The sequence below is a fragment of the Hylobates moloch genome, unplaced genomic scaffold (assembly GCF_009828535.3).
Source record: "Hylobates moloch isolate HMO894 unplaced genomic scaffold, HMol_V3 SCAFFOLD_3, whole genome shotgun sequence".
NCBI lineage: Eukaryota > Metazoa > Chordata > Mammalia > Primates > Hylobatidae > Hylobates > Hylobates moloch.
In genome coordinates this window covers 80,778,534-80,804,062 of record NW_026652278.1, presented here as the reverse complement: position 1 = coordinate 80,804,062, position 25,529 = coordinate 80,778,534, and the positions used below count along the sequence as shown (strand labels likewise).

Here is a 25,529-nt window from a genome sequence, read left to right as displayed (position 1 = left end):
AAGAGGCATGCTGACAGCCCTAAGGGAGGGAACACAAAGTGCCAATCTTTATTTTATGTGAATGACCAACACAAGGCACCTCCCACAGAAGAGGCATTCAACTACACCCCAAGGACAGACAGGATGGCCTGTCAGTGCTGTCAGCCAGCTTCTTCCCAAGGCTGGAGTACCCGGCCCGTCAATGGAGCCTGTGGAGTGACAGAGAGGAAGGCTCTACATAGGCCCAACAGCATGGGCTCCTTCTTATGAAGGGTGACCTAACTACTGCCACTGCCAAATGCCAGCTAACAAGGAGGGTGCAGAACCAACGCTCCAGATGCAGGCTTGCCTTCCCTGCCCAGAGAACACTGTACTGCCAGCACAACTGAGGGCTCTTAGAGCATTCTCATATGAATGTCAAGGATGGAAATAAGAGCTCAGGACCAGCTGCAGTGGTGGGGATTTTAACCCTCTTGTTTTAGATATTTCTTTTTTTTTTTTTTGAGACGGAGTCTCGCTCTGTTGCCCAGGCTGGAGTGCAGTGGCACGATCTCCACTCACTGCAAGCTCCGCCTCCTGGGTCCAGGCCATTCTCCTGCCTCAGCCTCCCAAGTAGCTGGGACTACAGGTGCCCACCACCACACCCAGCTAATTCTTTGTATTTTTAGTAGAGACGGTGTTTCACCATGTTAGCCAGGATGGTCTCAATCTCCTGACCTCGTGATCCGCCCGCCTCGGCCTCCCAAAGTGCTGGGATTACAGGCGTAAGCCACTGCACTTGGTAGATATTTCTTTAGTGATTATAATCAGCCACCAATCTGCAGGGTCGGTGACAGAGCAGATCTAATGGGGTATGAGGGAATCTCACTGATAAAAGGGGCAGACCACAGCAGACCCTGGTGGTGCTCTGCAGCTCACCCCTCTCTGCACTGTGGCTCTGGTGGGCAGGTCTATGTGGCACGCACAGCACCTGACTCAAATGGGAGTGGAGGCACTGCTCTGTTTTGTTCCTTGGAGACTTTGTAAACCTAAGGGAGACTGCTCAACAGCATGGAGGCGCAAGCACAGACCTGCTGGAGTTAAAGCTCACGGAGCAACCTTCAATTAACAACAGGTGAAAGTTGGTGCATGCATGTCTCAGGCTCCCTGTCCTTTGGTGGGACAACAGTGAGGTACATTCAGAAGACACCCACAGGGCTGAAGCCCAGTTGCCCGCAGGGGGAACTGGATCACCCACTTAATGAAACTTCACTCTCTTCTCTGTCTCACTTTTCCCGTTCTCTCACTTCTGCTTTTTGGTTCATCTCCCAAATAACCTATCAGCCGGTTAAGTCTTTTTCTCAGGCTCTTCTTTCAAGAGAACACAAACTAAGTGGTAAAGTCAAGATTCAAACTGAAGTCCTCTGGCTACACTGCCTGTGCTTTTAAACAGAGTATGCTGCGCTGGGCACAGTGGCTCACTTTGGGAAGCTGACGTGGGCAGATCACCTGAGGTCAGGTGTTCAAGACCAGCCTGGCCAACATGGCGAAACCTCGTCTCTACTAAAAATACAAAACTAGCTGAGTGTGGTGGCGGGTGCCTGTAATCCCAGCTACTCAGGAGGCTGAGGCAGGAGAATCACTTGAACCCAGGAGACAGAAGTTGCAGTGAGACAAGATTGTGCCATTGCACTCCAGCCTGGGCAACAAGAGTGAAACTCCATCTAAATAAATAAATAAATAAATAAATAAATAAATAAATAAATAATAGTTCAACACAAAGCCTGACTTAAAAAACAAACAAAACACAAGTGCCTTCCTTCCTCAATAATGTAGTGTCTTCCAGTTTTACACACGTATAATTATAAAACAATTAGTGATTATTTTCAACAGAGAGTATTAGATTGTTTCTAAATATTGCAAAGTTCTAAATCAGTCATCAGTTAACAGTTGATAAGAATTTTAATAAATGCATTTTAAAAGCCAGTTTTATATAATTAACTTACTGCCTTACTATGCAATATTTCTCTAATGCACAGTACCATAATAATGCCTATCTGTTAATATGGAAACATCGAATTCTACTTAAGGAATTTTTCACAGGTCCCCATTCCTTTTGTTTTTTTTTTGTTTTTTTTTTTTGAGACGGAGTCTCGCTCTGTCACCCAGGCTGGAGTGCAGTGGCACAATCTCGGCTCACTGCAAGCTCCGCTTCCCGGGTTCACGCCATTCTCCTGCCTCAGCCTCTCCGAGTAGCTGGGACTACAGGCGCCCGCCACCACGCCCGGCTAATTTTTTGTATTTTTAGTAGAGACGGGGTTTCACCGTGGTCTCGATCTCCTGACCTCGGGATCCACCCGCCTCGGCCTCCCAAAGTGCTGGGATTACAAGCGTGAGCCACAGCGCCCGGCCAACACAGGTCCCCATTCCTTAAGCAGTAATTCTATTAAAACAAGATACTATCCTTTGGTAATAGTGTCAGAATTATACCTGTAGAAATACTTTAAACATTCGTAAATTTTACTAAATCTTACACAGCATTTAACATGATAGCAAAAGAGGTAACTATGAACAGAATACTGTTTATTTCCTTAAAAACTGCTTTTGTAAAAGAGGTAATACTTTGCTTTTTTCATAAAATCTCCCTTTGAATATGTTAAGGCTAGAAAAATAATGCCAAAAAAACTCGTTGCATATAAGCAAATTAAGAGACCAACAGTACAGTAAAACATAAATTTGAATGTTTCTCTACATTTAGAAAAATAGGATCCAACTTACCTTGGCTATTAATGAGGCCAACATTATCCCCACCATCCAGGCTCAAAATTCGGGCGGCATCATCTCTTTCCAACATCTAGTCACACATCAGTGTCCCTTCTTCTGCCACAATACCTTTACCATTGAGTCTTTCTTTTCTATTTCCACAATCACCACCCTGATTGAATTCTGATCAGCTCATGCCTAACTACTGCCACAATCTCCTCACTCAGCTCCCTACCTCCTCACTTCATTTCTCTAATGATGTATAGTTTATATATCACCGCTAGAGTAATTTCCCTAAAAGAGCTTTCTTCACATCATACTTCCTGCCCTTTCTAAGACCTTCACCACATTCCTACAAAAACATTCATTTTCTATCCATCTACTTTTCCAGAAATATCCTTTACCCATCTAAATTTTACTCATCTTTCAAAGCTCAGCTCACATAACCTCCTATGTTCTACCTGTGCTTCTCAGTTACAGGACCCTGACTAGAAGCAACAATTTACTCCTGTGGCATTCCTCACTTTTGCATGGCAATGCTATCATTACTTATATTACTTATATACATACCTTGCTAACTGGACTACACACCAAGGGTGGGGAGCAGGTTACTTTCTGATTCCTCCTTTGTGACTTGCTGCCACATAGTTTAATAGGGACCAAAAAAAGTAATATCCTGTAGAATAAAAATAAGTGCTTTGGGGGCTTTAGACTAGGAAAAGACATATATTTAGAGTCAAAGCAATACAGATTAGAAAGAACTTTAGGGATGAATTGGCATTTGAGATGGGGTTTTTAAAGTTCACAGGCACTCCACAAGAGAGAGAGGGCCAAAAATATGCCAAGAGAAGAGAGTAGAGAAAATGAAGGACAATTTCAAATCACTAGCTGAAGAGTACAGTACATAGGGGAATAGAAGAAAATTAAACATTTTCTAAACAACCAATGCTTAACCGGGTAATTTGGCCCCCATCTTAAGTTGACAGCTTCATTATTTCTTGCTTGAAACAGTTAAGAATAGCCTAACTTGTCTCTCTAGTTTTGGTTTTTCCTTTTTCCAAACTACCATTCATATCACCAATGATATGGTTTGGCTGTGTCATCACCCAAATCTTCTCTTGAATTGTAGCTCCCATAATTCCCACATGTTGTGGGAGGGACCCACTGGGAAATAATTGAATCATGGGGGCAGTTTCCCCTATACTGTTCTCTTGGTAGTGAATACGTCTCACAAGATATAATGATTTTGTAAGAGGGTTCCCCTTCCGCTTGGCTCTCCTTCTCTCTGCCTGCTGCCCCCTAAGATGTGCCTTTCACCTTCTGCCATGATTGTGAGACCTCTCTAGCCACGGGGAACTATGAGTCCATTAAACCTCTTTCCTTTACAAATTACCCATTCTTGGGTATGTCTTTGTCAGCAGCATGAAAACTAATACAACCATCATATTATTTTAAAAAAAATCACTATCCAAAATATCTTTAAATGTTAAAATTTTTCAATGACTGCCCATTTTTCACAAAATAAAAGTCTAGACTCCTTGCCATGGCATTCAAAATTCTTCATAAGGTCCTTTCCAGCCTTGTCCCTCAAACTCTCTCTCCTATTCTAAATTCAAGCCATACAAAAATTATTCTATCTTCTGTACATTCTATATACTTTCAAGCTCTGCCTCCACCCCGCTCTGGGCTCTGCATGAAATTAATTCCCTTGCCTTCTGTGAGTATGGAAAACACTCAAACTATTTTTCCTCTGCCCTCTCACCAAAACAATCAACAGGGAAGACTTTTCTTACCAAATGTGTGAGGGTTTCTCCCCACCAACAAGCAAGCAGACAATTCTGCATCAGACATCAGCTGGAACCTCCAATTAAATTCTGACACTACCCACCTGGAGGCAGCATCAGATTCCCACAGGTTGAGGGATCCATCCTCAAGACGGCCCCCACTTCCAATGCTAATGGCAAGCCCAGGTTATTTTACCTGTGCTTCTGACCAACCAGCCATAAATCCAGGTACCCACAACCCCTTTCTCAGGTTCTATTAGTTTGCTAGAGCGGCTGACAGAATTCAAGGAAACATTTATGTTTACAGGTTTATTATAGGGGATGTTACAAAGGATAGACAAAGAGATGTACAGGGCACCAGAGCCTGCACATGTTCAGCTATCCAGAAGCTCTCTGAACCCAGTTCTTTGGATTTTTATGGAACGTTCATTCTGTAGGCACGACTAATTAAACCACGGGTCACTGGTGATCAACTTAACCTTCGCCCTTCTCCCCTCCCTAAATGTTGGGGGTTGGTGGGGGCGGGAACTGAAAGTTCTGATTCTAATCCTGCCTTAGTCTTTCTGCTGACCAGCCCCCATCCTAAAGCTACCAAGGGGGCTGTCATCTACCAGTTAACTCATTAGCATACAAAAAGACATCACTTCAGAGGTTTCAAGGATTTTAAGAGTTGAATGCCAGGAAATGGCATCAAAAACCACATATGTATTTTACAGTATTACACTTTCCAATTTCCATTCGGCAATCTTCTATTCGTCCATCAAGACTCTGCTCAAATATTATCTCTTCTGTGAAGCCTGCCTGACAATTCTCTCCTCTCACAACATTGGTGTAGTCTTTCCAGGTGATGCCAATACACCTTTGTTTTTTGACATCGTCACTTGTATTTTTAAATTCTTTTGAAAATTACAGCTGTAAGCAAATATGGGCGTACCAGTGATGTTATAATCTATGTACACAGTGTGGGATAATCAAATATATCTTTTCAATTATAATACAGCACTTCTCAGATTGCACTTCAATAATTGTTTTCATGCTCATCCATCCCTAGACAGACTATTTTTTGAGTATAGCTAGGAACCTGTTTTTATTTAATGTTTTGCATTCTGACCTAACACAGTGCCTGGCATACAGTAGGTGTTTAATAAATGTTTAAAGGGTGAAAGAAATGGACAGACGAAGGCAAAGCTACACTATCTTTAAAATTAGAGGAATTTGTCCTTACTCTGGCAGACAGGCAAAGTGTCACCAACCATACAAGCAAAACTATCTCTTAAGATAATTTAAGCTGGCAGCAATATGTAAAGTGAAGTAGGAGTGAGAAGCAGCACAAGCTGGGAGATCCCTGCAATATTTTCAGTGAGATGTAATACAAGGACCTAAACTTGGATGGTGAAGGGGGATTTGGAAGGAGAGGATTCAAATATTTGTGATACATTAGAGAGGTAAAACTGATAGGACTTCACTTGTGCCTAAGGGTAGGAAGCAAATGATGAGGAATTCGATACAGCACTGAGACTCTAAGCCTGGGTGACAAAGAGGTCCATTAACAGAAGGAGAAATAGCGGGTGCAGAGCTCACGATGAATGATGTGCTAGATAATGGGAAGTCTGAGGCACTAAGCCGAGCCATCTGTAAACAGCTGAAAATATGGGCCTGAAGCTTAGAGAAAATGCCACAACTGAGATAGGAAGTTGAGAGAGATCATTTTAGAGATAATTGCGGAAATCATGAGACTAGGAAAGACACAAGAAAAAAACAGAATAATTTCTAAGATAAAACCTTGGGGAAGGTCATTATTATTTAAGAGTAGGAGGGGAAGGAAAAAAGGTGAAGGAGTAATTAAATAAGTAGAATCAGAAGAGCACACAGTCATGGAAACCAAAAGAACTGAGAAAGAAAAAAACGATCACAACTCTACCAATCAAACAATCTGAAACCTAACAATAGAATTTGAGAGTCACGGTATTTTTCAGAAGAGCTAATCCAGCGGTTTGGCAGGGGCAGGAGAAGGGCAAGTGAATGCTGCAAGTATTAACAGTAGCAGCGAGCAAAGCCTGCCACTTCCAGAAGTGTAAGCGTAGACCACTTCATAAAACCATACATCCTATCTATTTCTTAAAATGTAGATTCCCCACATAATTCAAACCTTTTACCTGATCATTAGTCTCTAAATGGATTTTAAAACAGTAAGCCTGATTTTCCTGTACATACTGTCTTAGGATGGCTTCTTTCCTCCTATTTCTGGCATGACTGCAGCTCCTACCTCTTTAAATTCTATTTCCAAAGATCTATTATTCTAACATGTTAAAAAAATCTTATCCTGGGCTGGGTGTGGTAGCTCATGCCTGTAATCCCAGCACTTTGGGAGGTTGAGGTGGGAGGGTCACTTGAGTCCAGGGGTTCAAGACCAGCCTGAGCAACACAGAGGGATAATGAGACCCTGTTTCTACAAAAAATAAATTAGCTGGGCATGGTGATGTGTGCCTGTAGTCCCAGCTATGTGGGAGACTGAGGCAGGAGGATCGCTCTAGCCCAGGGGGTTGAAAACTATGCTCACTGCAGTCCAGCCTGGGTGATAAAGCAAGATCCTGTCTCAAAAACAAAAAAAAAAAAAATCCTGAATTCTAAAAAGCGTAAAAATTTCAGAAAAAACATAAACATTCATTTTTCAATATAATCTTTATTTTTATTTTTATTTTTATTTTGTTTTCGAGACAGAGTCTCACTCTGTTGCCCAGAATGGAGTACAGCGGCGTGATCTCAGCTCACTGCAACCTCTGCATTCTGGGTTCAGGCAATTCTCATGCCTCAGCCTCCTAGGTGGCTGGGATCACAGGCTTAAGCCATCATGCCCAGCTAATTTCTGCATTTTTAGTAGAGACGAGGTTTCGCCATGTTGGCCAGGCTGGTCTCGAACTCCTGGCCTCAAGTGACCCACCTGCCTCAGCCTCCCAAAGTGCTGGGATTACAGCACACCTGGCCTAATCTTGCATTCTGAACTCTGCTTTGCAAACTTAGGGGGAAGAAATAAACATATAAACCATTTAATGCTTACCTTCTAAAGAGAGATTTATGAAAGTGATTAGTAAGAAATAAATACCTTTCACTCCTGAAGAGGTTCAACATTTATGAGGAATATATATTAGAATTACCTATGAACTCCTCAGGAAGATGATTAAGGAAACTAAAGAAGCTACTATAAAGTTGTGGTGTTACAAAGAAACTGAAGAACGCTCAAATAAAGTTGCAGTGTGGAAGGATTATTTTCAACTATTAAAAAATAAGAAATTTCATATTATTCTAATTATGTTCTTTTCCTTACCTCCAAGATGTGGCTAGATAAAACTGTACTTCCGATTTTCTCCAAACAGCTTTGACCTATGCTTCCATCTCATGAATTCCAAGACAGTATTAAACTGATGCATATTTTCATAAGTCTGTTTAGAAAAAAAAAGAACTAATTTAAGGACTAACTTAAGGAACTTTGTCAGAATAATACATGTAGAAGCAATACTAGAAGTGTTTCGCGTGTACAACTATACATTTACAAAGTAAAGTCAATGAAAATTTCTACAGATTTTAAGAAATCTATCACTTTACCATTTTCCTCAACCTCTGCCCAAGCTTTACGTTTGTAAAGTTAGTTCTGTGGGAACAGTACTTCCATGTAAAATTCCTATGTTAGCTTAAGCTTTGGAGAAAAAAAAAATCTCATCTCAATTTGAAAAAAAAACAACAGGAATAGCTAGAAGCAGTACCAAAATGTACAATTCTACAATATTCAGATTCCTACTTAGACAAAAATATATTGGACCACCTAGCTAATATCACTTTTTTCTACTTTTGTATTACAAAGTCTAATAACCAGTTTTAATTTCAGCCACACTTCTACCTAGAACATTAGGACTTGTGAGGTTGAAGAACTAATTGCACTGGTTGGTCTATGCCTGTGGAATAGGTCTAAACTACGGTATATTAGTACTGCCATTAATATCTTCCCTTTAAGGGGCAAGCATTCATAAATCTAAAAAATAGAAACGATTAAAGCTTGATTTTTTTTTTTTTTCCTGAGACAGGGTCTCGCTCTGTCGCCCAGGCTGGAGTGCAGTGGCACAATCTCAGCTCACTGCAACCTCCGCATCCTGGGTTCAAGTCATAAAAAAATTTCTAAAGATATGTCTGCTGTTTACTTTGCGATCTTAAAAATAATTTCATTCAATCTTTTAACGGAAACTTCAAATAGCAAAGTATTCTGTTTCGTATTTTAAAAACTGTATGAACGTTGCCTATGCCCCATTGCAAGGTCAAATACCTTGTCTTCAAGTCCATTTAGAAGTATCACTTCTGTCACACTGAGGTTTAGCAGTCTTGACAATAATGACTAAATTCATGTAAACTAGGGCAACCTGAAACGGTCTAGCATATCAGGTAGCAGTCTTTCTTAAAGACAAGAGTCTCCGCTCAGCAGACAGGCTGCTGTATCTTTCATGGTCCGGCTAAAGACAGCCTGACCCTGAATGCAATTAGTAATGCTTTGTCTGCATTCAGGAGCCTTTCAGTCTTCTCAATGCACTAGTTACCCACAACTCAGCCAAGTCTTTAACACTTTTCAGAGTCCTCATATGACTATAAAACTCTCAGGCTGTCCCTCAGAGAAATGAGGGAAGGCAAAAATAAAGAGTTAGTGTTTAGTGTTCTTCTGAGATGCTCATAATCTTTAATTTCCCTTTTACTAATCAAGAAAAGAAATGCACTGTTTCCATCTTAGAAATGGCATAAAGAGATTTTCCTCCAAAGCCATTCTTTGCCAAGTACTCCATTCTTCCGTGAGGGTGTGGGAGAGAGAGCAGGCAATCACTGTATTAAACAAAGTTCAAATGAATTTATCCCCATAAAAGTAAAAACAGTCCATCAAAGTGTCTGTTTCAAAAATATATGGCCTGGCCAGGTGCAGTGGCTCATGCCTATAATCCCAGCACTTTGGGAGGCTGAGGTGGGTGGATCACTTGAGGTCAGGAGTTCGAGACCAGCCTGACTACACAAACACACACACACACACACACCCACACACCATACATATACACATATATATATAGCCTGATTCTAATTCTGCCAGATATTTCCAATGTATCATTATAAAATTAACATGTAAACTACTTACCAACTATTGTTTATTATAGCACCATTTACTAAAACATTGTTTCCTTGGCTAAAGTTTTAGGCTTCAGGCTAAATCTAAAGTTTAAAAAATAGCAAATAACATAACCAAAAGAGCTTTCAAACATCCCATCTTCAAAAGTCCAAAACCCCAGGTGATCTGTTCTTCCCTGTTTTCCCACATGTACAAACACTTAACATAAACTTCAGAAAACCTTTTCTTCTTTTTCTTTTTTGAGACAAGCTCTGGCTCCATTGCCCAGGCTGGAGTATAGTGGCACAATCACAGCTCACTGCAGCCTCCACCTCCTGGGCTCAAATAATCCTCCCACCTCAGCCTCCTGAGTAGCTGGGACTACAGGTATGCACCACCATGCCCAGTAATTTTTATATTTTTTGTAGAGATGGGGTTTTGCCCTGTTGTCCAGGCTGGTCTCGAATTCCTGGGCTTAAGGAATTCTCCCACCTCAGCCTCCCGAGTAGCTGGGACTACAGGTGAACACTAACACGCCGGGTTAATTTTTATATTTTTTGTAGAGACAGGGTCTTGTCATGTCGGCCAGCCTGGTTTCGAACTCCTGACCTCAAGTGATCCACCTGCCTCGGCCTCCCAAAGTGCTTACATTACAGGCGTGAGCCACTGTGCCCAGCCCAGAAAACCTTTCCTAAAGACTGAATTTAAGACTAGTTAGTCCCACACATGTATCCCAGAACTTAATAAAATAGACTTGCCAAGGAAAATCAAGTAAGATTTGACTTCATTACTCAGAGGTAAACAAAAGACACAAGAAAGGATATGCTCCACAGTACAGCTCTGCAAGTCACATTGTACACACTGGAAGTTGTGTGAATAAAGTAAAGGTTAGGACCTTTGCAATATGGTGCTATAGTCCTATGAGCACAAATCTATAAATATGTATACACATAAAAATAGGACGTACATGGGCAAAATGTTCCAAACAACTTTAATCACTTAGCTTACTGGGTAATTTACCACAGGCTTTTAACACTATGAACTGTGGTTCAACAACCACCAGGGGTGTTAGTCAAAACAAAACGCCAAGTAAGTACAAGTCATTTTTTCAAAGATTTTGTGTCTGAAATTTCTAAGCCTATTAGTTATAGAAAACACATGAAAAAGAAGGCAATTCTTTAAAAAACATATCCAAGCTTCTTAATGACATGGAAAAAATGAAAATCAAACGTTTCTAAATATATTCTAACATTCATAACTCAGAGCTAACATCAAAATTTCCTCAACATTAATAATTATTTGCAAACAAACACAAAAAGTTCATTTTAATCCCACATTTCCCTTACAAAACATCTTTTCTTGTCATCAGAATGTACACATCCATCTTGGTTTTCAAAATTATTAAAATGGTTAAATCTTAAACCAACAAGATACTTTAAAGCTCACTACCCATGCAGAATCCAAGGACAAGCACTGATTATGGATATCATACCAGTTATCCGTAAGGTTTCAGAATGTCACCCACTGATTTCTATTATTCGTAAGATTTGCTTTATAGAAAATAGTGTAAATATTCTTTTACTGAATCTAGGCCAAAACACTTTTTTTTTTTTTTGATACAGAGTCTTGCTTGTCACCTAGGCTGGAGTACAGTGGCATGATCTCAGCTCACTGCAACCTCTGCCTCCTGGGTTCAAGCCATTCCCCTGCCTCAGCCTCCCCAGTAGCTGGGATTACAAGCACACACCACTATGCCCAGCTAATTTTTGTATTTTAGTAGAGATGGGGTTTCACCATGTTGGCCAGGCTGGTCTTGAACTCCTGACCTCATGATCTGCCCGCCTCAGCCTCCCAAAGTGCTGGGATTACAGGCGTGAGCCACCATGCCTGGACACTTGTTTTTTTTCTTTTTTTCTTTTTAAAGACAGGGTCTCACTCTGTCACTCAGGCTGGAGTGCAGTGGCACAATCATGGCTCACAGGAGCCTTGACCTTTCAGGCTTTAAGGATCCTCCTGCTTCAGCCTCCCGAGTAGCCAGCATGTACGGCCATGCCCTAAGCCAAAATTTAAGATTAACTTTGAGCTTGTACCAGATATCAAGATGTAATGGAATTCTTAGAATTCAGTGGAATCAACAACACTGATTGCACATTTTTTCCTTCGGCTACTCCAAATCCCCTCTTCCCTATCATTTCTCCTCCCTTCTTAGCACCCAGAAAAAGCACCCCATGCACTGTACAAATACTGCAAACACTATAGCTGCATTCGTATGACCATTAAAAAAAAAAGAGCCAAATTACAAAACAATGTATATTTTACAAACATTTCAGTTGGGTTCTTAAACTAAAGATATTACTGTTACTTTGGTAAGTTAACTAGAAAACACAAACATCATGCTCCAGAAAAACATAATGTGGTTTTAGCTGTAAATAACTCAAATGAACAGTTACTTTAGGCTAGTATACCATGCACTCCTATAATAAACATGTAACCACCTAACTAGAAAGGGAGGGTCAACTCATGAATGGGTTGTGTTCTAAATTTCCAAAAGTTCATTTATAAATTGAATATAAGGATTTTGAAACTCAAGATGCCTTTACTCATAAAACCAAACATATAAACAGTTGTACTAAATCCATAGTCCAAAGGAACTTTAGTGTACAAACCTATCATAGCATTCTTCTGTTGAAGCTTATATCTATGTCAAACTACAAGTTTCTTATTCATTTCTGTATCCTAGAATCCAGCATGACACAGTGTAGCATTTTGGCAAGTATTTGCTGTTGTGAAGTATTGAATAGTAACAACTCAGTGATACAAAACTGGGTTGCATAGAAAATCTAACATACCTGAACTACAGAAGAGACTCAAAAGGCAAGGGGAAAAGGCTTCTTCCAGAAGAGATAACAGAAAAAGATACTTCGGCTAGAAAGCTCTGGTCTGAACCAACTGTGACAATTTCCATTCCCCTTGCCAGTGGGTAGTCTGGTAACACAAACCTAATGCAATTCTGGCCAAGAAGACAAGAAAGTAAGTTTGCTAGGGAGCTTTTAGGAAAGGTTTTCTTGGCTGATGAAAAAAGACCCAGGCAAAAACACATGCTCCCGGCCTTTTTGCATGCAATTCTGGGTTTGAATGTGTAAACAAGAACTGGACCATGAGGACAACCCAACAGATCAAGAACAGCAGCAGCATTAAAAGATACAAAGAATCTGGTCCTTGGTGATGCTGTCATGCCTGAATGAATTAATCCTAGAATCATCTTAATGTGGATCTTTTCATATTAAATTCTTTTACTGTTTAAACAATTTGCCACAAGTAACTCAGCAGACAGGGTGACTTAGGAACAGATACATCATTTACTTCCATGAATTTAGTTGTTCCCTACACAATGTAAACTGCCCTAAATTTATACCTCAGCCCAGATCCTTCTTTTGAACTAGATACATGTTTCCAAACACTCTATTAAATGTTTATTCCAGTGGCACATCAAGAGAACAAGATTAATATAAAAGCCATCAACCACCAGCACAAAATCTGTTTATGTACCTGCAGTCACTTTTTGGCTAATGGCAGCACCATTAGCCAAAAAGTGCCCAATTGCCAAAGTTTAAAATCTTGGGATCACAAGCCCCACTTCCCTCTGCTTCATCTATTATACTCAGGAGTTACTAAATGCTGCTCATTCTAACTCTGATACACGTATCTTTAAAATGTCTCCCCATCTCTACACATATTGTCTGACGTAGGCTCTCATCTTTCATGTAGCTCACCTCCATTCTTACCTCTATTCACTGGACTCACGTCTCTAAAATATAACTATGCTTCATGAAAAGATTATAAACATCCTGTCATTAGGAAGATGCAAGTTAAAACTACAATGAGATACACTATACAGCCATTAGAATGGCCATAGTCAAAAGACAATACCAAGTGTCGATAAGCATCTGGAGAAGCTGGAAACCTCATACATTGCTGACGGGACTGTAAAATGATGCAGTCACTTTGGGGAATAGTCTGTAAATTTTTTTTCTTTGTTCTTTTAGAGGTGAGGTCTTGCTCTGTTGTCCAGGCTAGAGTGCAGTAGCGCAATCACGGCTCACTTCAGCCTTGATCTCTTGAGCTCAAGCAATCCTCCCACCTCAGCCACCCACCTCAGCCTCCCAAGTCACTGGAATTATAAGTGTGAGCTACCATGCCCTAATTTCTTAAAGTTATATATAAACTCATCACAGGATCCAAAATTTCCTCTTCCCAAGAGAAATATGTGCCCACACAAAGATTTATCTACAAATGTTCATAGCAGCTTTGTTCATAATAACCAAAAACTGGAAACAATCCAAACACCCATCAACTGCTGAGCACATAAAGTGTCATCACCACAGAATGGAATACCACTAGGCAGTAAAAAGGCACAAAATACTGATACACATTACAGCGTACATGGGCCTCAAAGACACGCTACATCAAAGAAGCCAATGTAAAAATACTGCATACTGTATGTTTCCAACGCATATGAAATGTTTAGGAAAAGCAAATTTAGAGACAGAAAAGAAGCAGTGGTTGCCTAGATGAGGAGGTAGAAGGCAGTGATTGCGGAAGGTGATAAAGTGTTCTAAAAACAGTCACAGCACAAAAATTTACTGATGTTAAAAAAATTTAAGTGTGCCTACATTTTTTTTCAATGATTTCTTTTTTTTTTTTTTTTTTTTTTTAGACAGAGTTTCGCTCTTGTTGCCCAGGCTGGAGTGCAATGGCACGAACTCGGCTCACTGCAACCTCTGCCTCTCGGGTTGAAGCAATTCTCCTGCCTCAGCCTCCCAAGTAGCTGGGACTACAGGCGTGTGCCATCACACTCAGCTAACTTTTGTATTTTTAGTAGAGACGAGGTTTCACCATCTTGCCCAGGCTCATCTCAAACTCCTGACCTCGTGATCCACCCTCCTCGGCCTCCCAGGGTGCTGGGATTACAGGCGTGAGCCACCACACCCGGCCTTTTTCAATGATTTCTAATTATGTACAAAATGAAGTCCAAATTCTTTAGAAGGGCATTCACAGACTGCTATAATCTGTTTTCAATCTATTTAACCTAACCTGCCTTACCTTCTGCTACGATTCCTGCCCAACAGCTTCCTGATAACTGTATTAAACTATGGATTTGCTATTTCCTAAATATGCCACCCTATGCAGTGCTGGTCCCTTTCTTCACACTTGCAATTCTATTTCAAAACTCAGTGTTCTTATCTTTTCCCAAGTGAACTTCCATTTGTCCTCACAAACACCCACCTCCAGTATCCTCTCCCTTGTTTTAATCCTCCACACTCCCTTATGTAGTTACTTGTTCCACAGGATTCTAGTAATAACACATTGTGCGCTTATCACAGTGAACCGTGATTACCTACTTATAGGTATATCATCTTTACAAAAAACTCGAGTATAGCAATAGCATTTTACTAGTGCTTGTGTCCCTAGTGTCTGATACACAGTACAGTGCCTGGCCTATAGGAAGTAATCAATACACTTCTAAATAAGTTAATGACGAATAGCACTGAAGAGAAAAATCCAAAAGTAGGTAAAATGAGCTATGCACCAAAATGACACTTGCACAAGGATGATTAGTGTCACTATTTTTTTTGTTTGAGACAGGGTCTTGCTCTGTCACCCAGGCTGGAGTGCAGTGGTGTGATCCTAATTCCCTGTAGCCTCCACCTACTGGGCTCAAGTGATCCTCCCACCTCAGCCTCCAAAGTAGCTGGGACTACAGGCAAGTGCCACCAAGCCTGGATAATTTTTTGTTTGTTTGTTTGTAGAAACGAGGTCTCTCTATGTTGCCCAGGCAGGTCTCAAACTCCTGGGCTCAAGTGATCCTTTCACCTTGGCTTCCCAGAGTGCTGGGATTATAGGCGTAAACCACTGTGCCTGGTGCTACTGTTATATAAAAAAGAAAAACAAGAAGTTACCCAATGTCACCTAAATGTTTATTAGAATAGGATCAATTAAACAGTCACACTAAACACTATATAGTCATTTAAAATAATGAAATATATATCTTATCTACTTGTATAGACATAAAAAGACATCCCAAATACTGAAGGAAAAAAACTATAAAATAAGTTAATCCTCCATTATTTAAAAAAGAAAACAAAACTGTACACACAGGTACTTGCATGCGTACATCTGTGCATCGTGTATAAGGAAGGTGCAGGGCTGAAGGGTGCACACGCAGCTGTACTGTTGCAAACGAAGAAGTGAAAACAACCTTAATTGCGGATCAACTGACAAATGGCTAAACAAAATGTGGTCTTATCCATGCAGTGGAACATTATTCAACCATAAAAATAAACAAAGCCATAAAAAGAACTGGTTCATGATACAACAGGGATGAGGCCTGAATATATGCTAAGTGAAAGAAGCCAGACATATGATTCCACTTATAGGAAATATTCAGAATAGGCAATTTCACAGAGACCAAGAGTAGATTTGTGGCCGTCTGGGGCTGGAGAGTGGGGAATGGGGAATGACACCAAAAATATGATCCGTGAAAGAAAAAAAAAACACGATAAACTGAACTTCAACAAAATTAAAAATGTTTGCTCTACAAAAGACCCTGTTAAGAAGGCAAAAAAATGAGGTACAGGCTAGGAAAATATATTTGCAAACAATACATGTGATAAAAGCCTCACCTAGATATAAAGAAATCTCAAAGCTCAACAATTGAAAAAAATTTCAACTAGAAAATGGGCAAAAAATATAAAGAGACATTTTATTGAAGAGGATATATAGACGGCAAATACGCACATGAAAAGATATGGTCGGCCGGGCGCGGTGGCTCACGCCTGTAATCCCAGCACTTTGGGAGGCCGAGACAGGCGGATCACAAGGTCAGGAAATCGAGACCATCCTGGCTAACATGGTGAAACCCCGTCTCTACTAAAAATACAGAAAATTAGCCGGGCACGGTGGCAGGCGCCTGTAGTCCCAGCTGCTCGGGAGGCTGAGGCAGGAGAATGGCGTGAACCCAGGAGGCGGAGCTTGCAGTGGGCCGAGGTCGCGCCACTGCACCCCAGCCTGGGCGACAGAACGAGACTCCGTCTCAAAAAAAAAAAAAAAAAAAGAAAAGAAATGGTCAACATTACTAGACATCAGGGAAATGCAAACCAAACTATGCTGCACACCTACTGGCACAGCTAAAATAAAAAAAAAAGTGACAATATCAAATGTGGACACGAATGTGAAGAAACTGGATCTCTCATACATTGTCAGTGAGCATGTAAAATGGCACAGCTACTTACAGGTAAGCCACCAACTGCACACCCCTGGGCTCTGGCAAAGATTCTTTGCTTGGCCAAATGAGCCAGGCTCCTGAACTTTTATCCCAGGCCTATCTGTGTACTTCCTTGTAAATTCCTGTTTTAGCAAAGAACCCTGCTAAGCCACATTAGCAAACCTCCCGTCAAGGTATCTGATTACCCTCTTCTTCTTCTGCCACCCTCCAGCTGATGTCTGATCACCTTGGCCTGTCTTCAGCAAGAAAGAATCCTGTTACGGTCAGTTTAGGCAGAAACCCCTTACACCTGACGTTTCCTCTTGAGAATTTTCCATCCACTGGCCCTCAACCAGCTCCTTGGCTACAAATTCCCACTTGCCCATGCTACATCCAGCACTGAGGCCACGCTCTCTCCCCACCCATTGTAAGACACTATTGTAGTGCTCCCTACACTTACAGGGATGATCCTGAATAATGTCTTCCTTCCCATGCTTTAACAAGTGTCACTGAATAATTTTTTTTCTTTAACAGCACCTCTCCCAAAGAAATAAAAATTTATGTCCACACAAAAAACTGAACATGAATGTTCATAGCTGCTTTACTGTTAAAAGCCAAAAACTAGGGAAAGAGATTATCTTTCAAAAGGTGAATGGATAAACAAACCATGGAACCCTATTCAGCAATAAAAAGGAAAGAACTGTTGATTCACACAACTTGGATAGATCTCAAGGAATTGTGCCAAGTGAAAATAAGCTAATTTTAAAAGGTCACATACTATGTGATTCCATCTATTAATATCCTTGAAATGTCAACATCATAGAGATGAAAAGCAGATTACTGGCTGCCATGGGGCAGGTGTGTGCAGCACAAGGGAGATCTTGGTGGTGGTAGCATTTCTGTCTTGATGCCACAGTGGTTCACAAATCAACTACATATATGTTTAAACAGCAGAGCACTAAACACACAAAATGTACCAATGGCAATTTCTAGTTTAATGCTCTGCTGTGGGTAGTAAGAAGTAACCATTAAGGGAAAGGTGAAAGGCACAAGGGACCTCTCCTTACTATTTTTTGCAATTTCCTGTAAACCTATAGTTATTTCAAATTTAAAGTTTTAAAGAACCTACTTTGAATAGTAAAATAACTGTTCAAGGACTATACAAGATACATCATTTCTTTGAAACTATCTTTCTTTTATGTAGGTGTGAGTGTATATACATATGTGTGTACATACAAGTTTATTTTTTGTAGAGCAAAGAAGAAAAAATCACCTACGAAATTTCAATTCTGCCAAGGTTTCTAGTTTCCTAGAAACAAAACAGCAGTCCCAGGTCGACTTCTGGGTGCTCAGTCTGAAGTTGGGAAAGGGCCCTTTCCCTCCGTATCCCTCCTGCTCTGGCTCCGTGAAGGGGTGGCAATTCCGAGGGGAGTGCCAATCTGTGGCACCTGCAACAGAATGAACCCCAGATAATCATCCAGCTCTATGTTATTTTGCAATTTATCCTTCCCAACAATGAAGCATAAAAACACTTCCACATTCTCAATCTTGCTCTACAACTTACGAACCTAACAAGACATTTAAATTTTTTGATAACACCCTCTTTCCTTTTCCAAGTAAATCCAATTCGGCCAGTAGAGAAATATATTGTATATGTATTTTTTTCTACAGAGCTTTTGAGAAATTATCAATAGACCATTTGTTTTATTAGCTAATAGGTAAATGGCCCATGGAACAAGCTTCCTAGAAAAATTTCACCACATAAAACAGTTAAATTTCTACTGTTAATTCAGGAATTATCAGAGAGTGATTCTAGATTGCTAAGAGTTCACCAGCTCTGCTAAAATGGGCATGATTACACTCTCTCAACACATAAAGAAATTCAGAATTGACATTATGAATACCAGAGTTACGCTATGATACAGTGAAACCATCAGGGACTATTAATACATGCTGCTATTTGTTTCAGATCTAAATAATCACAAAAGAGTGTTGTGGCTTTTTACTTACTGGCTTATTTGTTTCAGCTTGCACCCCTGTCTTTCTGCTATGTTTTCTCCCCTTTGCGAACCGCTACCTGGAATGCACACTTGCTAATAACAGCATCACCCTCTACCCACTTCTCCTTCATGTCATCCCTGGAAAACAGCAAACTAGCTTAATGTAGTTCTGTGGTTCAAGGTCTATAAAAATAAAAAGGCTGCATATGACGGATGGCCTGAGACTGAAGATGTAAAAAATGAACACATCTTCTATTATGATCAAGTAATTGTTGTACCATGATACTGCAATTTTTTCCTTGAGACAGAGTCTCACTCTGTCACCCAGGCTAGAGTGCAGTGGCACGATTTCGGCTCACTGCAACCTCCGCCTCCCTAGGTTCAGTGATTCTCCTGCCTCAGCCTCCCAAGTGGCTGGGATTACAGGCACATGTCACCACACCCAGCTAATTTTTGTATTTTTAGTAGAAATGGGGTTTCACCATATTGGCCAAGCTGGTCTCGAACTCCTGACCTTGTGATCCGCCCTCCTCGGCCTCCCAAAGTTCTGGGATTATAGGTGTGAGCCACTGTGCCCGGCCTGCAATTTTTTTCTTTAAAGGCCACTTTAAGGAGAAGGGAGAGATGAGTTACCTGAATGAGTCAACCTAGGAAAAAACAAAGATGGGTGGAGCTAAAAAAGTAAACACATCTCAAATGCCTACTTAACATTTCTAACTAAATAGGCTAAAACTCAAAACACATGAAATGTAACTCACTAACTCACTATCTCGCTTGTCCATCCTCTCACAAACTTGCTCCTCTTAAACTCATTTGGCTTATTCCACAACTGTGTAAAAGAAGACATTCTGCCATACCTAGTAAAGCTGACAGTGTATACACCCAAGACTCAACAATCCCAGGTCTATGTATATAACCCAGAGAACCTTTTGTACTTAGCTACCATGAGCCATGCAAAAGAATATTTGAAGCAGTATTTTTTTCCATACCAAAAACTAAGTGAAACCCAGGTGTCAAGCAGCAGTAAAACAGATTGTGGTATGTTCATAAAATATTCCATATTCCAGTAATTTGGAATATTATATCAAATAGTGAAAATTAATGAACCTCGGCTAAGAATGTCAACATAAATGACATCTCAAAATTGTAATGTAAATTAAAAAATCAAGCCCAAGAAGAATACACACAGAATAATTCCATACGTATAAAGCTCAAAAACAGGAAAAGCTTAAAAAAAAAAAAGTATGTTAAAGGGACAACACAAATGTGGTAAAACTTAAGAAAAAACTAAGGGAATGACATCAAATTTAGGAGGATGGTTACCTCTGGGAAGAGAGGAGTAAACTGTCTTGAGGGATGAAGGAGTTCAAAGTTGCTGTTATATTTCTCAAGATAGAAGTTTGGACCAGATTTATTCATGTATTGTTATTATTATTTAAAATGGATATATACATTATAGATAGATAAGCAGATAGATCCTTGTAAGATTAAACCTATCTAGAGCAGACATGGTTAGATGTTAATATTTTAACAATTTAAAAAAATTTAAATCTATGCCCCACATTACATAAATGTCTATTACTTTATGTAATATACACAAATGTCTATTACAGCACTTTCTATAATTTTGGAATATAACATACTAACAAAATTAAGAGTAAATTACAAAATTCTATTTTGAAATTTAAAGACACAATATCACAAATCTTTAATAGAAGTATATTAAAGCAAATACTAAACTATTATACAGCGGAAAAAACAACATGTAAAAAAAAATTACTTCTCCTCCTAATGTAATATAATGGAAAATTAATGCCATCTATATAGTATATTCATTCCAAAATATTTTTATTTTAATCTAGGCATGAAATATAATCAGCAAATTGTGGGACTGCTTATATAAGAAAAGGAAAAATATGATGAGATTTCATAAAAGACCACTGCCGGGTGGTAGATGGAGGTGGGGTAGTGGCTTATCCTAAAGTAAAAGAAACTAAAGAAATATGACAGCCAAAAGGGGGTGTGTGTGTGTGTGTGTGTGTGTGTGTGTGTGTGTGTGTGTGTATTTCCTTAATTGGTTTCTGGATCAAATATAGATATATTTAGCTCTCTATAGATATAGATATATTTTTTCCCTTGGTTTCTGGATCAAAAATTAAAACATCTATAAAGAACTGTTCTGGGGGAGAAAATAAATGAAATTTAAATAGGGATCACATGTTCGATAATATTGTATTAATACTGTATCTCTTAAGTATGATAATGTAACTCTTCAGGAAGACAACCTTGTTCTTAGGATACACATGCTAAAATGTTTAGAAGTTAAATGTCAAGATGTTTGCAGCTTACTTTCAAATGGCTCAGGGGAATAAAAAAAGTATATATGTCTTTATAAACAGAGAAAGAGAAAGCAAATGAAGCAAACGTTAGCAAGTGAGCCGCTGAGTTAGTGAAAGACACAAGGGTGTTCACTATTCATTCAACTTTTCCATCAATTTATAAATTTTTAACAATTTGCAGAAAATATGTATTTTATTCTTTAGTTATGGGTAGTAATTTTACCACAAAGCTTAATAAACAGTGTTAGTATGACAGAGCTTATTAAGATCAAATATTAACATATTTACAAGCAAGTCCCAAATATCTTTCCTCCATCAGTAATTTTAAAACTTTTTTTCTGGAAATTGTGAATTACAAGTTGAATGAAAGGCCAGGCACGATGGCTCACACCTGTAATCCCAGCACTTTGGGTGACTGAAGCAGGAGGATCACTTCAACTTCAGCCCATGAGTTCAAGACCAGTCTGGGCAACAGAGCAAGACCATTATTTCCACAAAAAAAAGTTAAATTTAGCCAAGTATGGTGGCACGTGCCTGCAGTCCCAATTACTAGGGAGGCTGAGGTGGGAGGACCACTTGAGCCTGGGAAGTTGAGGCTGCAGCAAACCATGATTGCATTACTGTACTCTAGCCTGGGCAACAGGGCAAGACCCTATCTCAAAAAAAAAAAAAAAGTTGAATGAAAAATTAATTTTTGCTTAAAAGGTCAAAAGATTATGTCTGTGCTTCAGAAACAATATCATAAGCAATTTGAGGGCAAGGACATTTATTTTGGCAATTCAATTATACTATATATAACTCACAAAGATTTTATTTTACACTGCTAAAATAGATAAAACCATACTAATATATTAGAATGGGATTTCTTGGCTGGGTCCTGGTGGCTAACCCCGTAATCCTAGCACTTTCAGAGGCTGAGGTGGGAGGATCGCTTGAGCCCAGGAGGTTGAGGCTGCAGTGAGCTATGATCGTACCACTGCACTCCAGCCTAGGAAACAGAGTGAGTCCCTGTCTTAAAACAAACAAACAAAAAAAAAAAAAAAAAAAAAAGAATGTCATTTCTAAATGTTCTATTATTTCTAATATATTTAGAAAATTACATTTCTAAATGTCCTATTAATAGTGTATGTTAAAATTTATTTCTCAAAATAGATTTATTTCCTAATGATGCATACTCTAAGATTATATTTACAATATTTTTCAGGATTGCTAAGCAGGTAGTAAGGGTGGAATCAATTCCTTTATGTGGACAAAGTTTCCTGAAAAACTAATTACATTTCACAGAAAATGATAACCATCTGTCACCTTAAGGATGTACGGGTTATGTCAGAATTTAGTCCAATTAAACTGTCATGTAATACTTAATTGTTATTTACTAAAAACTTAAAATCATCTTCACAAAAAACCCAGTTGTCACCCACCCAAGATGTGTGCATCAATAAACTAACAAAATTCTAGAAGTTACAGAAAATAAAATTATTTTCAATTAAGAGCAGCCATGTAAAATCCATCACTTGTACACGAATATGCCAACTAGTGATTTCAAACAGGAGAAATAAGTCTAGCAATATTTCCTCCAAAAGGCCAGGTGTGGGACAGCGCTGCTACATGTCCGTGGGTGGATAAACACACAGGGAAGAAAGTTTTAGATGGGAAGCCTACATTTAAGTTCTCATCTCTATGTGATGAGAGGCAGGTAGTTAATTACCATACAGCACTGTCTTTTAAATCCGTGAGTCACATGCCTAAGGGAGGGGCCTGGATGCAGGATAAGCAGCAACTAGGGCAATCAAGGAAGGTTTCAAAAGGAAGCAACAACAGGTTCTGCGGAGCTGCAGACAGGCAATTAGGAGCAACTACTACCCCAACACAATGCACATAATCCAACAGCCGACTAGGGACTACCCACCTTCTTGCAAAAACACAGCATGTACCTTTGGGACTAAGTTTGTGAGGCTAGGTATGTTTGAATTTCAGAGATATTCTATTATCAACAGACATGTGAGACTGAAAGAAACACACACACACACACGTGCGCGCGCACACACACACACACACCCTGGTAATATTTCCAGGGGCCATTAAAGCAAATTTTAAAACATTTAAGACATAGTTCCCTGTCTGCAAGAAACATGTAATCAACATGAGGAGCCAAGACATAAAGATATTCAAATTTAAATAATGGTAACAGATGACACTGCAAATGTCATACCACCACACATGATGACTAACCAAAGAGCACTAAAGTTTACTGCTTCACAGGTGGGAAGTAATTTAAGGTGGCCTTCCAAGGATCCGCAGGATTTGATACTATGCAAGGAGGGAGTAGTGCAAGTTCAAACAGGCATTCCACAGGGTCAGGGAGGGTACTTTGTGGCTGGTCATGGCCCCACGGGGGGTCTGGATTCTATGGTGGTGAAGCAGGATCATCAATGTATGGTCTGACCCGGATGATAAATATACAGCTGCCCTAAGGCCCATGCCCACAGCACACACAACTGCTCATTTTAGTTCTCCTTCCAACCAAGCATTAAAGACCTCATAGTGCTTTTCCATACAGAATCCTCAGCAGCCAAGATATCAGCATGTTTGAAATGCATCTACCATTCTTTAGGAAGTAAAGAGAAGAACACAAAGATAAGAAAGAGCATGGGCTCTGTAGCCAGACTGAATACCAGGGTTAGAATCCTGGCTCCACCACTTACCTGTTGTAATCCTTTGAGCAAGTTGTTTAACCTCCTCCATACCCAATCTGTAAAATGAGGATCAAACGAGTTAATATAGGTATGGCACTTAGAACAGTGCCAGGCAGACAGTAAGCACTAAGTGTAAGCTACTATTATTGTTCTCTATCAATAGGAAACCAACTGTATTTTCAGAGAGTAATTAGAAGTTTATACAGGAGAATAATACAAGCAGCTGTATTAAAAGCTTGCTGGATACAGAAAACACTCTGAATCACTGGTAGAAACACCTTCCATTATTTAATAACACTGCCTAATAATAGCATCAAACACTTGCTGGTTGATTTAAGAACAAAATTATGCCAACAATATTTACCGAGTTCCATTTATCAAACATTTACTATGTGCCAGTTACTGTGCTAAATTCTATACATTTATTATCTTGCTTAATCCTTAAAATAAGCCTATGAGGCAGATACCACTGGTAATCCCATATTATAGGTAAGAAAACTGAAGCTCAGGCCGGGCACAGTGGCTCGCACCTATAATCTCAGCACTCTGGGAGGCTGAGGCGGGCATATCACCCAAAGCCAGGAGTTCGAGACCAGCCTGGCCAACATGGTGAAACTCCATCTCTACTAAAAATACAAAAATTAGCCAGGCATGGTGGCCTGTAATCCCAGCTACTTGGGAGGCTGAGGCAAAGAATCACTTGAACCCAGGAGGCACAGGTTGCAGTGAGCCAAGATCGCGCCACTGCACTCCAGCCTGGGTGACAGAGCAAGACTCTACCTTAAAAAAAAAATAATAAATAAATAAAAACGGGAAAAAAAAGAAAACTGAAGCTCATAGTGATTAAGTAACCTTCTCAAAGTCACACAGTTAATATATGGTAGATTTGGGATTTAAACCCAGATCAGCCAGACTCTAAACACTGTATTTTTAATCCTAATGCCATACATTTTCTTCCCAAATCCTGAACCAATTGCCCATGGCTGTGATAATGGTTGTACAGATCTGTGAGTATACTAAAAACCATTGAAGTGTGTGCCCTTTAAATAATTGTATGGTATGTGAATTATATCTTAATAAAGCTGTTTCAAACCATTAACAAAAAATAGTAAAATCAGGATACAGGGTCCTTGGGGTTTTACTCATACACAGACTGGGACTAGAATAAAAAGGAAAATTGAATTCATTTTGGATAGAAAAATGAACATTTTTCAAACAGAAAGATTTAGAACCTATATATAAATACATGACACATGCTAAAGTTGGACCTAAATAATGAATAAAATGTAGATCAAGAAATATCTGTGAAGCCAGGCATGCTGGCTCAGGTCTGTAATCCCAGCACTTTGGGAGGCCGAGGTGGGTGGATCGCTTGAGCCCAGGAGTTCGAGACCAGCCTGGGAACATGCAGTTCGAGACCAGCCTAGGAACATGGTAAAACCCCTCTCTACAAAAAATACAAAAATTAGCTGGGTGTGGTGGTGCTTGCCTGCTGTCCCAGCTACTCAAGAGGCTGAAGTGAGAGGACCACTTGAGCCCGGGAGGTCCAGACTGCAGTGAGCCATGATTGTGTCACTGCACTCCAGCCTGC

General features: G+C 39.8%; 1 protein-coding gene and 1 pseudogene across 2 annotated transcripts in view; one reads left to right on the top strand and one right to left on the bottom strand.

Moving 5' to 3' along the window:
• Window positions 1–19,065, top strand: part of LOC116480795 (putative RNA polymerase II subunit B1 CTD phosphatase RPAP2) — a 40,561-nt pseudogene extending 21,496 nt beyond the window's left edge.
• BMPR1A (bone morphogenetic protein receptor type 1A) overlaps window positions 1–25,529 on the bottom strand; it is a 181,707-nt gene that overhangs the window by 86,740 nt on the left and 69,438 nt on the right. For both annotated transcript variants that reach the window (XR_009212837.1, XM_058436451.1), the window contains exon 2: window positions 7,831–7,945. The gene's annotated coding sequence lies outside the window, so the exon portion shown is untranslated. The remainder of the gene's footprint in view (window positions 1–7,830; window positions 7,946–25,529) is intronic.